At 48.1% G+C, this 14,556-nt stretch overlaps 1 protein-coding gene across 1 annotated transcript in view; it reads right to left on the bottom strand.

The window, feature by feature from the left end:
* The window catches only part of LOC119436680 (protein qui-1-like), a 556,193-nt gene extending 541,994 nt beyond the window's left edge, over positions 1–14,199 (bottom strand). Inside the window, exon 1 of the mRNA XM_037703643.2 lies at positions 13,918–14,199. The gene's annotated coding sequence lies outside the window, so the exon portion shown is untranslated. The remainder of the gene's footprint in view (positions 1–13,917) is intronic.
* Between the last annotated feature and the right edge of the window lie 357 nt (positions 14,200–14,556).

Raw genomic sequence — 14,556 nt, 5'->3', positions numbered from 1 at the left:
TAACTGTGCGTGTATTTCGAAACATTGTTCGTCCTAACAGCTGAGGCGTGATGTGAGAAGGGACGTTTTGCAGTTTCTAGATAGTGACTTCGAGCTTAGTGACATCGGTGAACATAAAAATGCCGGATGTCGCCACGACTTTCTAGGGTACTTCGCATTCACGGCGTGATCGCATTTGTGTGTCTTTAAGTACGCTTTCTCGCGTTGGTAATTACAGTACCCTGAATCTTTGAGGGACCATTGCCTCCTCTTCGGAAGCAGAAAGTCTTAGGCATCGAACCAAAGCATGCAGTGTCGTTCAGCACGGTGGCCTCCCGTTGCCTTTATTAGCAGTCGATACCAAAAATTACGCATATGGGTTATAGAATGTGTGAAAACCCATTAACCAGTTACAATGCTTCCTTAAGCGCGTCACGTAAGTTGTAACTCAGGCCTCAGATTTCTGTGATTTGGCTCTTTTTCGCTCAGTGGGAGTTCCTTAAACACGAAGTTAAAAGTATACCTACCGAGGAAACATCTTATTGGCTTTTGACTAGAAGGAAGACGAAGGAGATTTATGCAATGTTCTGGGCGAATTGCATGAACTTGAACACGTACGCGCAACTCAAAATACTGAAGACATTTATGGCATCAAAACGCACTTAGAGCTTTATATACGGAGAAATGCGGAAATGAACTAGAGCGTGAGCAGCCGTCTTTTGGAAGCTCAACCCGTTCTTGGAAGCCTTTTTCTGGATGAGCGTCGGTACGCTGTGTACAAATGAACACTTGGAATATGATATGGTGGTATTCGCTCATATAAACTGTAGGGACGTCTCATTCTTTAGACGACCACACAAAGCATAATATAAAAATGGTCAATCAGAGACGTTATTGCCCTTGGAGTCAAACTGCAAGCCACAGCCGGGCCCTTCGAAGGAAGTAGACACACCTTCCGACCAAATCCATCGCGTTTGCTCCGCTCATCCTTGACATTGCCAGGGATAAAGCTCTCCCCGCTCTTCCTAATCGCACTCAAATAAGGCGGCTGCGAGCGATAATCAATCACAAACTTGGCGCCCTTGCTTGTCGATTCTGGGTGCGTCTAAGCCTCACTGCAGATGTCTCAACCGCCTCTCGATTATGGGCGTCACTGATCCCGGCCTCCGAAGAAGTGTTCAGGCGTAATCGGGAAGACAGCCCGCGGAAGCGAAAAGCGATTGGCTCTGAGCGTGACCGATGGTGGCACCGCGGACGTGACATCAGGTAGGGGAACTCTCGCTATTGTTCTTTGGTTCAATGCCAGCAGACTCGTAGTGCTTTCGTTAGTTCGATCTTATTCTTAGTGCTCGTGAGCAGTGAATGGTCCTTAGTTTTTAAAAACATTTCTTTCTCGCGACTTCGTTTTTTCGAGGTAAACAGCGGAAAAACCGGGTAACTTGAAATTAAAAAAAAGAAAGAAAACATGCACGAATTTTTTTTCTTCGTAGGTTTTTATTTTCACAATGGGCGATGAAGTTTTCCCAATGAAGTGTAGTGACAAGGGGAGGAGGGGGTGCCTCTACACCGATGGAGCAGAAAGGAGTTGCTATTTTATGCAGTTAGACGTATCGAAGCACCAAACTTGCCAACTCACAGGGCAGAAGAATCGACATCTTGATGCGGCAGCGCTAACGAAATAGACACAAGGGCGCTGCCTTCTCAAGATGGTAAACTCACGCGGATTTGAAAGCCAAATCCCGTAGGTACGTTTGGCCACGGAAAACAATCGTCACGAAACAAGAAAACTGTTGTGGGGCCGCGAGAGGGCGCTACCTAAGTTTCTCTGGCAACATAACCGCTCTTCCTGCGCCATTTGAATGACATCACTCGAAAAAGCCCGAACTTCAATGGCGAATAGGCATCTAAACTCCTGAAACCGAAGCCGTATATGTCTTGCTTTGTTGGGTACCCTGCCGAATTTGGCATAACTACGATCTTTGAGCGCCTACTTCTGTGTAACATGCACGCGCATGCTTAAGAGAAGCACTAGTCGTCAAAGATACGCCGCGCCACTCTTAACGCAGAAAGGCAGCGGCCGGGCTGTACAGCGAGAATTCTATCGCGCTACTGCTACTCAGATGGCATACATGGGACGTATTTATTCCGCCATCAAAAGCACGGATCGTCACCGTCAGCTTTGGGCAATCCAAGGGGCCCCCGATGCCGCGGGCAGGTACTCCCTGCCGGTTCCAATGTGGGTGCGGGCGGCCCGCAGGGGGGTCGGGATAAAACCCGGCTCTCCTGCCTCGGTCTTCAATAAAGTGATTTATCTATCTATCTATGGGACGTATTCTCGGACAGTCGCTTTCGGCGATATCACTTTCAGTGCGCACCTATTGACTGGTTGAGCAAAACCGGATCACCTGATTGGCTGGTAAGCTCGACGTCGCGCGAAGGCGATAGTATCGCTCAAAGTGATCGTCCGAGAATACGTCCCCAGATTGAGGTGGACACTTTTCTTCATCGTATAGAACTTAGAGCCATTGAAAATTAAACACAATGTTCAGGAAAAAATTCCGGCGGCTTTTTGTCAGCATTCCCGCTCTGTCCTGCGTAGTTTTGACAACAGACGCACACATCATTTGTGGTCTGCGCGGAGGCGGTGCACACTTTCGCATTCCGCCTGCATACGCGTATGCATGACTAACCGCGTGTGCGAGTATAGAGATTTAGTCATGCCGTATTGCCGTACGGTAAACCTTTTCGTTCGGCAATACGTAGCAGTTACGCGGCCGATAATTGCCGTTCTACCCAGCGGTTGATGCGAAAACGCGGCACAGATACAAGTCTCCAGCACATGCTGGTATTGGCGTCAACATGCAGCGCTGTTCTCGAACCATCACTTTCCATCCTTCTCGTTGTTTGGTTCCACAACACGGCGCTATCCGCGGACTCTACAATCCCTTCTCCATCGCTCATTTTGGCTTTTCCGGCAGCGTTTCACTACTTCGGCAACCGAAGGTCACCGAAAAGGCTGCACAAGCCCCTCGCTACGACAAGCGACGCTTTCAATTCAGCTCTGAGGTGCATCGAGCGCACGAGCCTAGCCCCGTGAGAAGTATCGACTTTCAGCTGTCGAGTTCGACTGGAACGGTCGATCATGCGGTGTAGTATTGTTCCAAATGGGCATAAAAGGATCAAGATATGGGCCGCATCGACCTGAGCCGAATTTCCTTTCGTACGTTTGAGCTGTGAACTTGTCCATTCTTCCCAGCAATATTGATCGTAATGCTGTTTCGCAGGGGACAAAAAAAAAAAAAAAAATTGCGGGATGAACGCGTTTTATGAGGCCAGAGAAAGTTTTATCGGTTTTGGGAAGTGCTCTAACGGGAGGAAAGCGTGCTGGTGGCCAGACTCCAGAGGACTAATGCATCGTTAGCTGTCTTTAATATCTCCAGGAACAAAGTGGAGCTCGTTTCTCCTGTAAATGACGTTTGCAATACTTTCGCGTTTATCGAAAAAAGGATCGATGACACGAGAGAGATAAGTGAGATGATAAAAGCAGGGAGGTTAACCAAACGACACGGATACCTATAGGCGACCCGGTAACGTTATTTCAGGTGGCGCGCGTACTGCGTACAAAACACGGACGGCGCTTTACTTATATTCCTACAGCCCACCGGTCCAAAATGAAGCAACGCATTTTGTTTTAGTTTCATTACTAACGCTTTATCTTATGAGAACCTAAGAGGACAAAGCTGATATGGTCATTTTTTAAAACGTTCGAAAATTGTTAATTTAGGAAAGATGCGACTGGAAATTTTCCCCGTCTCCTTTGAAGGTGCGTTGTATGTGGAAAATGAAATCAAGACTGTTTCACAATATAAAGGGCGTCCTTTAGTTTTTTCTTTCAACGACACGACATTTCCAAACTTAGGGCAATAAAATGCCGGTGGCCCTAGCTATGTTCCCCCATATACATTTTCGGCTTGATTGCGTATAGACAGTTATATATTTAACTTCAAGGTTTATTATGATTAACTTTGCAATAATCTCATAGGGCTAATAGACTCAATGAATTGAAATCTCTATTCGACATTCTTCACCTGGAGGATGAAATTTCGTGAAAGAGGATTATCGCATAGAAGCTATACGCGTCGCACTGACAGACTCACTGGAATGCAAACTAAGGAAAAGAGCGCCTATAACGCCGCTCGCTCCGCCCCCTCCCTTCGTCCCGCTGTGCACCACCAATACGCGCATTGGTTCACTTGTCGGCATCCTGCGGCCAGCTATGCTTTCATTTTGTTTTTGTTTTTTATGCGTTTGGTGGTGGCCTAGCCCTTCGATACCGATGGCGCGCCATATCGGCACAACGAGTCTTTCGTGCACACTTCATGCACCACGACGAGGCTTTTCGGACCTTGGCACTCGTCGCGATGGCCAGAGATATGCTATAGGCTACGGCGGAAGGCAAGAATAACGAAAGTGGGCCGCAATTAGGCGTAGAGCTTCACGCGCAAATACTGGGAAATCAAGGCACTGCAGCCATAGTCTAGCTCAAGTACCGCAGGAATTATGGGTAGTGCACGAGCTTTTGTATGAATTGGCATGGCTTCGTCTAGAAAGCGTATTGAAGCATCCCTTAGCGTTATCGTCTCCTTCTTTCTGGGGTTTTGCGTGCCGAAACCAGTTCTGATTATGAGGCACGCCGTAGTGGAGGGCTCCGGATTAATTTTGACCCCCTGGGGTTCTTTAACGCGCACTACAACGCAAGCACACGGGCGTCTTTGCATTTCGCCTCCATCGAAATGCGGCCGCCGCGGCCGGGATTCGATCCCGCGACCTCGTGCTCAGCAGCGCCACGTCTAGCGTTATCATCGTTCAGCTATTCTGCGCAATGCCCTCGCAACGTTTCCTTAGGTCAGCTAAGTAGCTTACATTCAGCAATTCATATATCTTTTTATAAAGGAATTTTCAGCGAACAAATACTTCTCGGCATTTTCGTGTATGCCTGTCGGTAAGCTTACACGATAGTTTAATATTAAAACTCACTATAGGCCACTTCGTTATATAAACCTTCTGAGCTATACTTTACCCGCCGCGGTGGCTTAGCGGCGATGATGTTGCGCTGCTAAGCATGAGGTCGCGGGATCAAATCCCGGGGGCGATGGGGCGCGAAATGCAAAGATGCCCGTGTTCCGTGCATTGGGAGCACGCTAAAGATCCCCTGGTGGCCAAAATTTATCCGGAGTACTCCACTACGGCGTGCCTCATAATCAAATCGTGGTTTTGGCACGTAAAGTCCCTGAATTCATTCTAAGCTATAATTTCTGATTTCTGCTTCGAATGTTCTGAAGAAAAAAAAGTCGTAGGGTATAAATTGGATGAGTAAATGTGGCTGATCATTGCCGTACAACTAACTTGTTGCGAGAGATTAGCTTCAATATACCAAAGGTTATTCGGAGCCAGGAGTCAATTAAGGAGTGCACATGACTCAACACACTCACGCAGCGAGCACCAGCCGCCAGTCGGTCGGCATACTGTTTCCCGTAACACCAATTTGACGAGGGATCTACTGAAAGTGAACTCGGTTGCGAGAAAATGATGCGATGGTCAGTGTATTGGCGGCCACGTACATAGCGAGCACGAATCATCAGCATTTGTCCAATTTGACGTCAAAAGCGTTTTACGCAAGCTGGGTAGGACAATGTCTGAAGATATGTGGTTACATGAGCAAACCAAGACGGCATTGCTATATTGAGCCTACCATACTCTGCGGATTTCTGTAAACATGAAAACCAACCCTATGTTAGATACCCTTCTACACCGTTTACGACCGGACGTGGCCTACGCACCTCAATTATTGCACCGCGAGAGAAAAAAAAAAAACACTACTCTGGGGTTTGACATGCCAAAATGTGATTGAGAGGAACGCCATAGGGGTGACTGCGAGTTAATTTCGCCCACCCGGGGTTCTTTAACGTGTATACCATACTCTAAGTACACGAGCCGGGATCGTGGCCGGGATCATACCCTACCTCGAACTCAACAGCGCAAGCTATATACCATGGCGGGTAGCATGAGAAAGGAGACAAACTCCAACTGCACATATTGTGACACCCCAAACGCTTCCGTGGAGCACCTCCTAATAGACTGTCTACCATATGATCATAAGATAGTCCACTTGCACGATAAGTTGAATCACTTTGATAAACGTGATTGTTTTGTCGCCAAATCACTTAGTCCATGGTCATGCCCCGCCTTTGACAGCCCTACGGGAATTTCCATGTAGACCGACAGCTAAATAATTTGATTTGATTAGGACATTCTTATGAACTCTATGTTTATTGAGTGTTTGATGTAGAACAACTTCCTCCATGCCTATTCGTGTGCTACGTATATAGTACTGTTTTTATTGCACAGTGGACATGAACTTCTTTTACTTAACGCGGGTGCATATGGGTCGCTAATTCATTTTTTTCTGTCTTGTTTACATTTAATTTTTTTGTAGGTTTGTGTGCTTGTGATATTGTCCGTGCATAATCATGGGGAAATGGGTCGTGACAATCTCTTTACAGTGTATTGGAATAGCCGGCTCTAATGTAGCCTTCCTTCAAATTTTCCCTCACTTATTAGACGACAAAAATACAATATTACCTTTCCACGTGTGCATATACAATAAAAGGCAAAAATAAACAACACAAGCACACACAGAAAAAGAAAGTGGGCTGGGGCGGAGCAAGAGGCAGGGAGATTCCGCAGAAGTAATTCCAGTTGGGCAGCCTGGGTATAGCTGCAAGAGTATGGTGGGATTAAATAATGAAATTGAAAAACAAGAAAAAGAGAATAATGGTGCGAGGACATACGCAAACCACATCTGTACACTACAACAGCGCCACCGTACACACTTGATTCTCAGAGCAATAAATATAAGCAGACTAAATGTGTGGCTTGATGCGGTGCCATCAAACACACACACAAAAAAGGCAATCAACCACAAAAAAAAAAAGGAGGCGCCTGTCAAGGCTCAGTCCCTACGTCATCCTCGTCCGCTACAGAGAGAGCGAGATACAGCATTTAATTCAATCAAGACAGATAGGTGGCCACCAAGAAAGGACGCTCGACAGCAGTGCCAACGTCAAGGCGGGTATTGCTTCAGTTTCAGACAAAACTATAATTGCACGAAGCGTGTATAAAACATCAAGCATTTTGTTAAGAACAAGTTGACAGGTGTATTATTGTGTTAGTGTTGTACTGCAAGCTGCACTAATAGAAAGAGCCGTAAAGAAGAAACAAACCTTTGCGACGGACTCTTTGGGCTTTGTATTGCAAGATCACGTGACACCAGCGCCGTGGAAGCTATAGCAACAAAGATTTGCGAATAACTTCCGGCAGCCTTGTCGGGTGCCTTTACACTTAACCTGATAATAGCAGATAGTATTTTAAAGAATATTGTCATCAAGCTATAAGCAAGCATGTCGTGCACAATTAGTTATCTTCTCTTCTCTCGACCAATAAACCTACGCTATATTGACCCCACCCTCTCCTTCCCTCCATGCATCACGCGTAATAACTGTTTTTAGCTTTACGACTGCTCTATTTTTTTCAAGTGCCTAAAAGGAAACTAAAGAAAGGGTCATTATGTTGCAAAAGTAGGTGGCAATGTACATAACAGTTTCTGAGTGTCCAAAAGAAAGAAAGAAAAGAGAGAGAGAGACGACCTGTAAAACGTTTACGGCGCGCCCAAGTTAGGCGGGACATTGCGTGCTGCAGCCCCATTCTGAGCGAAAAAGTTTTAACGATGCCTCCAAAAGCTGAGATTCAGGCCGACGTTGAAATTGTGCTTCCTGAGATAGGGTAAGGCTATCGAGAGCGGATTACGCGATGTCGTCAACTAAGGTGTGCTGCTCCTTCCTTCAGTTCTGCCATTATGCAAGCGAGAAAGGTGATTTAAGAGCGCCGTGTCATGGGTGGAGGTGTGTTAGTGTTCGGGGGAGGGTGGCTAACGTTGGAAACGTTCGTAAGTTCATGACGGTTTTTGCAGGGCCTTCACTATTGGTGGTCGAGAACCTGTGTTGTTTGGTACAGGTGCCGTGCTTCCAAAGTATATTAGCAGATTTCATATTAGCAACTGCTAACTTCACAGGCGATGCTTTTAGCGCGGAAGAACGCGAGCGCCATGCACCTTTCGCTTGATTTTCTCGTGCACCCGAGATGTACAGTATTATTATCTATGCACAAAATAGCCAGAAAGAGTACAATACGTTTACTCTAGGTCTCTAACTTCTCGTCGGACTGTCCGAGAGCCCTAGCGGCGACACCTGCCGCTTTGATGAAACAAATTCGCTCCCACGTTGTCTGTGCAAAACATAGTGTTGAGATGGCGAAATGCTGCAAGTGCGTTGCATCTGACGGATGGACAATCGACCATTATCAGAACAAAATATCTCATAACACAGTGGGTCATAGTGATAAGGTCTGCCCTAAAGACTGCAAGTATACGCTTTTTCGCCTCCGGCACCCCATGCGGGCTTGCGAGAATGGCTGGCATACGTATGTGTGCTGCACGGTCATTCGTGTGCGCTGTATACGTTCCAATACTTCTCTGTGCATCCTGGTTTCCCCTTCCAGCCGCGGACGGTAGCAAACTGCACTCATTTCGGTTGAAACCCCCTGCTTTCCGCCTGTCTCCTCACTGTAGTTTTGCGTTTGACAGTTTCAATAAAGAGATCGTATAGAGGGAAGGAAACATTCTTTTAAATAATACTGGAGATGTTTGTCTCGGCATACGCCTTGCATGTCGGTCCAGACGACGAGGGTGATGCCCGAATTCATGCATTCCTAGAACATCGTACACAACATACACAAGCACACACAGTATAACAAGTGCCTCATCGGGGCCAGTGTCTCTGCGAAAGGCTAAGCGTTTTCGATTCGCGCAGAGCCCTACCACTGCTGCTATAATTGAGTTCTACGTACATTGTACAACCCTAAATAGTTGCTACGTAAATTTAAGGCAGATTTTAGGGCCGCGAAGCATGTGCAGATGCATAAAACACCAGTTAAGCCAGTGCACGCATTGCACGCACTTCTTCTTCATCTAAGGTTTTACGTGCCAAAACCAGTTCTGATTATGAGGCACACCGTAGTGGAGGGCTCCGGATTAATTTTGACCACCTGGGGTTCTTTAACGTGCACTACAACGCAAGCACACGGGCGTTTTTGCATTTCGCCTCCATCGAAATGCGGCCGCCGCGGCCGGGATTCGATCTCGCCGCTGCTCAGCAGCGCAACGCCTTAGCTGACTGAGCCACCACGGCGGGTCATTGCACGCACTGCAATGTTGCGAATGCGTTGCAGTGCGTGCAATTGAAGTTTGTACTACAAGATGTAGTTTGTGCAAGCGGCGTAACCGAATGCGGTGTAGACACGTACGGTTACATCTTTGAAGGCCCCACCCAGCAAGTAGGTTTCGGGGCTCATTTTACGAATGGGTTCATATTATCACTTCATTTGATTAAAAGAAACGGTAAGAGGTATTAGCATCACAAAAGGAGGACCAATAGAAGTGAGAGGACGAGTATATCAGGGGTCGAGTGATATTGATGATGCTGGAAACGTTGGAAATCTGACATTCCCGACATACATACCTACAGCAATAAGCTATTTCCTGATTAAAGAGCACAAGGAGGGAACGCGAGGCGAAAGAAGCGAGACTGCTCCAGCAATGAAGCAACAATGTAAAAAAATGGAGCAATTACGTGAACGAAGCATAGTACTTTCAGCGAATGACACAGTACGCAACAAAGAGCGAAAGTACCAAGTTCACTTCGTCCACTGTGATGCACTGTCGCGTGTGTAGTGTGATTATCAATTTTTCTTAAGCTTTGCAGAAGAACTTAGGAGGTACGCAAGAGCTCTGCCGCGTATTCGAAACCACGGGGCTATTTCAAGCAGATGATTGAAAATGGAAGCTAAGTTGCAAGTCTGTCGGGAACATGGGTTTGAGTAAAGGCCAGGTCTCTTTTGGCCTTCCCAGGTGACAACAACATGTCCCAGACAAACTGAGCAACGTAAAGAACCGTCACGTTCAAGAAAGTGGCTGTTCAGCTTCTTTCGTTCTTAATAGATGGTGGAACGTTAAGTGAAAGTCTCACATGCCGTAGTGAAGCACCTTCGCGTGATTTTCACTCACATTCCATGCTTAGCTGAATGGTCAGGATGGTCAGCTGAACAAGGAATATGTCTTTCTTTTTTAATTAATTAAATTAAATTATGGGTTTTACGTGCCAAAACCACGAAATGATTATGAGGCACGCCGTAGTGGGGGACTCCTGAAATTTGGACCACCTGGGGTTCTTTAATGTGCACCTAAATCTAAGAACACGGGTGTTTTCGCATTTCACCCCCATCGAAATGCGGCCGCCGTGGCCGGGATTCGATACCGCGACCTCGTGCTCAACAGCCCAACACCATAGCCACTGAGCAACCACGGCGGGTCTTTCTTTCCTGTCTTGCGATCAGAATAGGTAATACATCAAATCACAGAAGCACGATAAACGCTCAGGAAAACAAGCACTGACAGGGAAGCGTCAAGAAAACAAAAAACGTTTTCCATTTACTTCAGGCAAGGAAAAAATCTGCTTATTGGACTCACTCATGTACTTTGTAAAGAACGCAATGCCGCTGAGGCAAGAAATTGCATAACTCCTTTAAACAAGATCCTGGGGAGGGGCTAGCATTATTTAGTAGTAGCATCCCGGGCCAAAAGCAAAATGGGGAAATTTTATCTAGAAGGGCATTATTGAACGTAAGTGCATTTTTTAGTCAAAGGTAAAACGGACACCGACTAAAAACCTAAAAAATAAAAGAAAAGAAAAAGGAAAACAAGATGTTTCAGCTCCCATACGCTTTGCTCATGCGGGGGCCACGCTTACATAGTGAACAAGGCCCCAGTATGGGAGCCGAAACGTCTTGTTTTTTTTTTCTTTTCTTTTTTATGTTTTTGACAGGCATCCGTTTTACATTTCACTATGAACAATCTCGACCAGATGAGTTTTAATCAAACTCTCGATTGTATTTTTGAGCGCCACACACGCTCGCTGCTGTTGCGGAAACGCAAAGACATGGAGTTATTAAACAAACAAACAAGAAGGCTTAGAGCGCACGAAGGCCTTTGTTTAACGCGCTGCGGACATATCAAGTTACCTCCTGGCACTTGACGCAAGGAGCCACTGAGCCGTCAGCCCCCGAATAAAATGAAAGAAACCCGCATAAACGCTTCAACTTTGGGGGGTCATTCAGCAGAAGCCCGTGTTCACGCAGGTCACGTACATCACATAATGCGACTTCATGGGAAGTTGCCGCAATAATCTACGGTCTCAAGTGGATGACAAACGAAATGAGAATCACTCTATATAATACAGCAAAAGGGGGTGAAAAGGCTGGAATCAAACACCCGGGACAGTGTTCCTACAAGAAAACAATACCAATTAATGACGGTGTTTCGACGCGACAGCAAGTGTTTCGTTGCTGCCCTTCAGGCGCTGTGGACTGCGAAAAGCTCTACCTATAAAGGCATCTCAACAGACCTAGCCTAGCATCCATCGCCTGCTCCCGCCCTACTCCTTGACACCGTCATTTAGGTTTTTTTTTTTTTTTTTTTTTTTTTTTTTTATGACGACATGTCTAATTTTTGCTCACGCAGCGCCCATTGAAAAGCCCACGGGGCTGAATTCGGTGTGTCGAACACAAATAAACTGCGCAATCGCGCCTGCCTCCGGCTCTATCCTTCTTATCTTTCTCTGCGTGCACTCTGTACCTTCAATGCGTCCGTGCTCGCGCGGAAAGTACATTCACCAAGGCAACAGAATTGTCACTAACGCTCGTTTTCCTCTCGTAGCTCTAGTAGGGAAAGCTGCACGGGATCATAAGGTCAGTCGCGTCCCTGCAGAGCTCCTACCCTACACACGCTTCTATATATACGAACACACTAGCGCAAATGCGTACGCTTAAGTAGTTCGCTTGACGCTTATAAAAGCAGCAGCACCTTTTTTTTTTTCTTTTTTTTTTACCCATTCCATGCAGCCCGTACCAAGTGGCGTGACTTAAAAGGTGCAGCGCCGAGCTCAGACCAATCGCGCTTCCTGTTCGCTACATCCCGAAGCCGTTCGGCGACGGAAGCCGGAGGACAAACACGAGGACAGAAACGTGCCACTTTCGCGCACGGCACCGGCGCGCGCGAGCCGGGGCAGCGACGGTGCTGTGCAAACTTGGAAAGAGATGTCGCAGGGCGCGGGTGGAGGGGGCACCAGGTAGTGTAGCCGCAGGTGGGGGCCACGACGATCGATTCCTGCTTCAGGAGGTCGCAGCACTTGTGGCTCCAGGCCACTTGTGGAGCCCCCGTGCCGTGCCCGCGGCGGCTGCCACTGGAGGAGATAAAGCGGCCGACCCTCTCGGGCTGCACTTCCTCGTCGTCGCCCCCCCCTGATCGGGCGCCGAGACAATGTCGCTCGTTTTCCGCTGCGTGTACGGCACAGCGCGCGACCAGAACATAGACGACGTAGCTTCGGGCAACGGAAACCGTGTGCGTTCCCGCACCGGTGTCTTATCATTGCGGTATCGCGGAGCTCAGCTTAACGACTGGTCATCTTGACCACCGATGATTGCTTTTTCAATGCAACCCCATCGCGGCTATTCATTGTCCACATGTTCGCGCAGACATACTGCAGAAACGTTACGAAAGACTTAGTGTCTTGTCCAGATAGAAAGGTTCAGAAAAAAGGAAGACCTGGACGACGTTTCGTTGAACGAAACCTTTCCGAAGGTGTGCGCCGATTGGTCGTGTGCGTGTGTATAAGGTGTGTACAAGCGTGCTTCAATATGTACCTGCAATATGTCTTTTTTTTTTTCGCACGGCTTTAGTATCGCACGGCTTTAGTTGTTTTCTTAATTAGAAGGATTTGCTGCAAGGCATGTGACATAGAAACATTGGGTACACAAACGTTTCCTTCTGTTGAAGTTTCGCAACACACTGCGCATATTCTGAGGCTGGATCCCATTGTTTCTGATGGTCTGCTGGCTATAAATTTGCTTTAGAAGCCGAGCCAAGAAACTTTCACTCACAAAAGTAGAAAATAAATTCAAAGTGGCACGTTTGAGGTATAAATCTTTAAACGCTTACTTTCTTCGTAGGCAGAGATGCTAATGGCGAACGCTTAATTACAGTAATTCATGAATAGTGTTTGTGGAACATTTGAAAAATATTTGCTGCGCAAAAATATATACAGGAAGAAGAGAAAGACTGTATCTGTAGGATTTCCAACAAACTTCTCCTTGATACAGATACGCGAATAGTCTTGTTTTCTCTCTTGCTCGCCGATATAGCGCATAAAAAACCATCGACGGACTGAAACCGAGAAATTTACATGTATGTATACAGCGCTCTACAATAGCAGACGCAAAGCGATATAGGCGAAGAGTGCTGCACTGGCCATTAGAGAGAGTGTTATTTACAAATCGATTCCTGAGAGTCACGAATCCACAAATCGGGCGCTCGTCCGTATAAAGACACCACACGTGCGCGCGCCTCTCGCCGCGGGCGAATTGCCAGTCCTGCATAATTGAGGACAGGTTTACCGAACTTCAATGAGTGTTCGCTCGCCGACCACCATAACAGGGACGTGGCTGCCATCCTTGCACGCGCTCACCACAGCAGGCCACTCGAAGAACTGTCGCAAACAGGCACGCACGCACGTCCACACACGCGCCGAAAACAACTCACAAACTTTAACCAAGCGCAACCGGCGTCGAGCCCGAAAGCGACGCGTGGTAAAGACCCAAGTTTTCCCTATCTTCGGTGCGGAGTTGCTTCAGCAAGTGCGCGCGCACTTCCCGGGCATTGATGGGTGAATGGGAAGGAAACTCACGACGGAAGAAAGTAAAACTACTCACCGCAGTCCCGCGCAGTTGCTTCTTGGGATCCGAAGCAAGTGCAAGGCCGGAGAGGAGAAGGCGCGCTTGTCTTTCCCTGTTGGGGCGAGCGCGCGCGCGCGCCGCGCGCGCGAGCTTTCAAAAAATTGCGCGAGGTTGAGAGCTCGGCCAGGAGGCAGCAGCACGCCCGCGGCTGCGCTGGACGCTTCTAGCAGCGGCAGCAGTGGTCGACGACGCCGAAGAGAGCGCGACGAGCCCGCGAGATGCGATCGAACTGGCCGCCTGCAGCCGGCCGTCGGTGCAGCAGCGTCGGCGGCAGCAGTCGGCCCGGGCCGGAGCGCGGCGCTGCTGCGCCGGAGCTAGAGGCCGAAGAGGAGGGAGAAAGCGCCGGGTTCATTGCGGAACGCCGACCGGGGGGAGAGGCCGCCAGGTCGATGGCGAGGGCGTCTCTCTCCTGTGCGTGTGCAGAGTGCGGCGCCGACAAAGGGTTGAGCCGCGCCGCGCGAGCGAGACGCGATGACAGGGTCGAAATGAAGAGAGCTACCAGTGTACCCCATCGGGGGCCTCGGTGTGGATCGGCGCGAGCAGCCCCACGAGGCACACGAGCGAGACTGTCTGCGTCGAACGACCTTGGACCCTTTCACCCCCTCGCATCTGTTA

This window comes from Dermacentor silvarum, chromosome 1 (assembly GCF_013339745.2).
Source record: "Dermacentor silvarum isolate Dsil-2018 chromosome 1, BIME_Dsil_1.4, whole genome shotgun sequence".
NCBI lineage: Eukaryota > Metazoa > Arthropoda > Arachnida > Ixodida > Ixodidae > Dermacentor > Dermacentor silvarum.
Note: the sequence above shows the minus strand (reverse complement) of the source record. Positions and strands in the feature narration are given on the sequence as shown.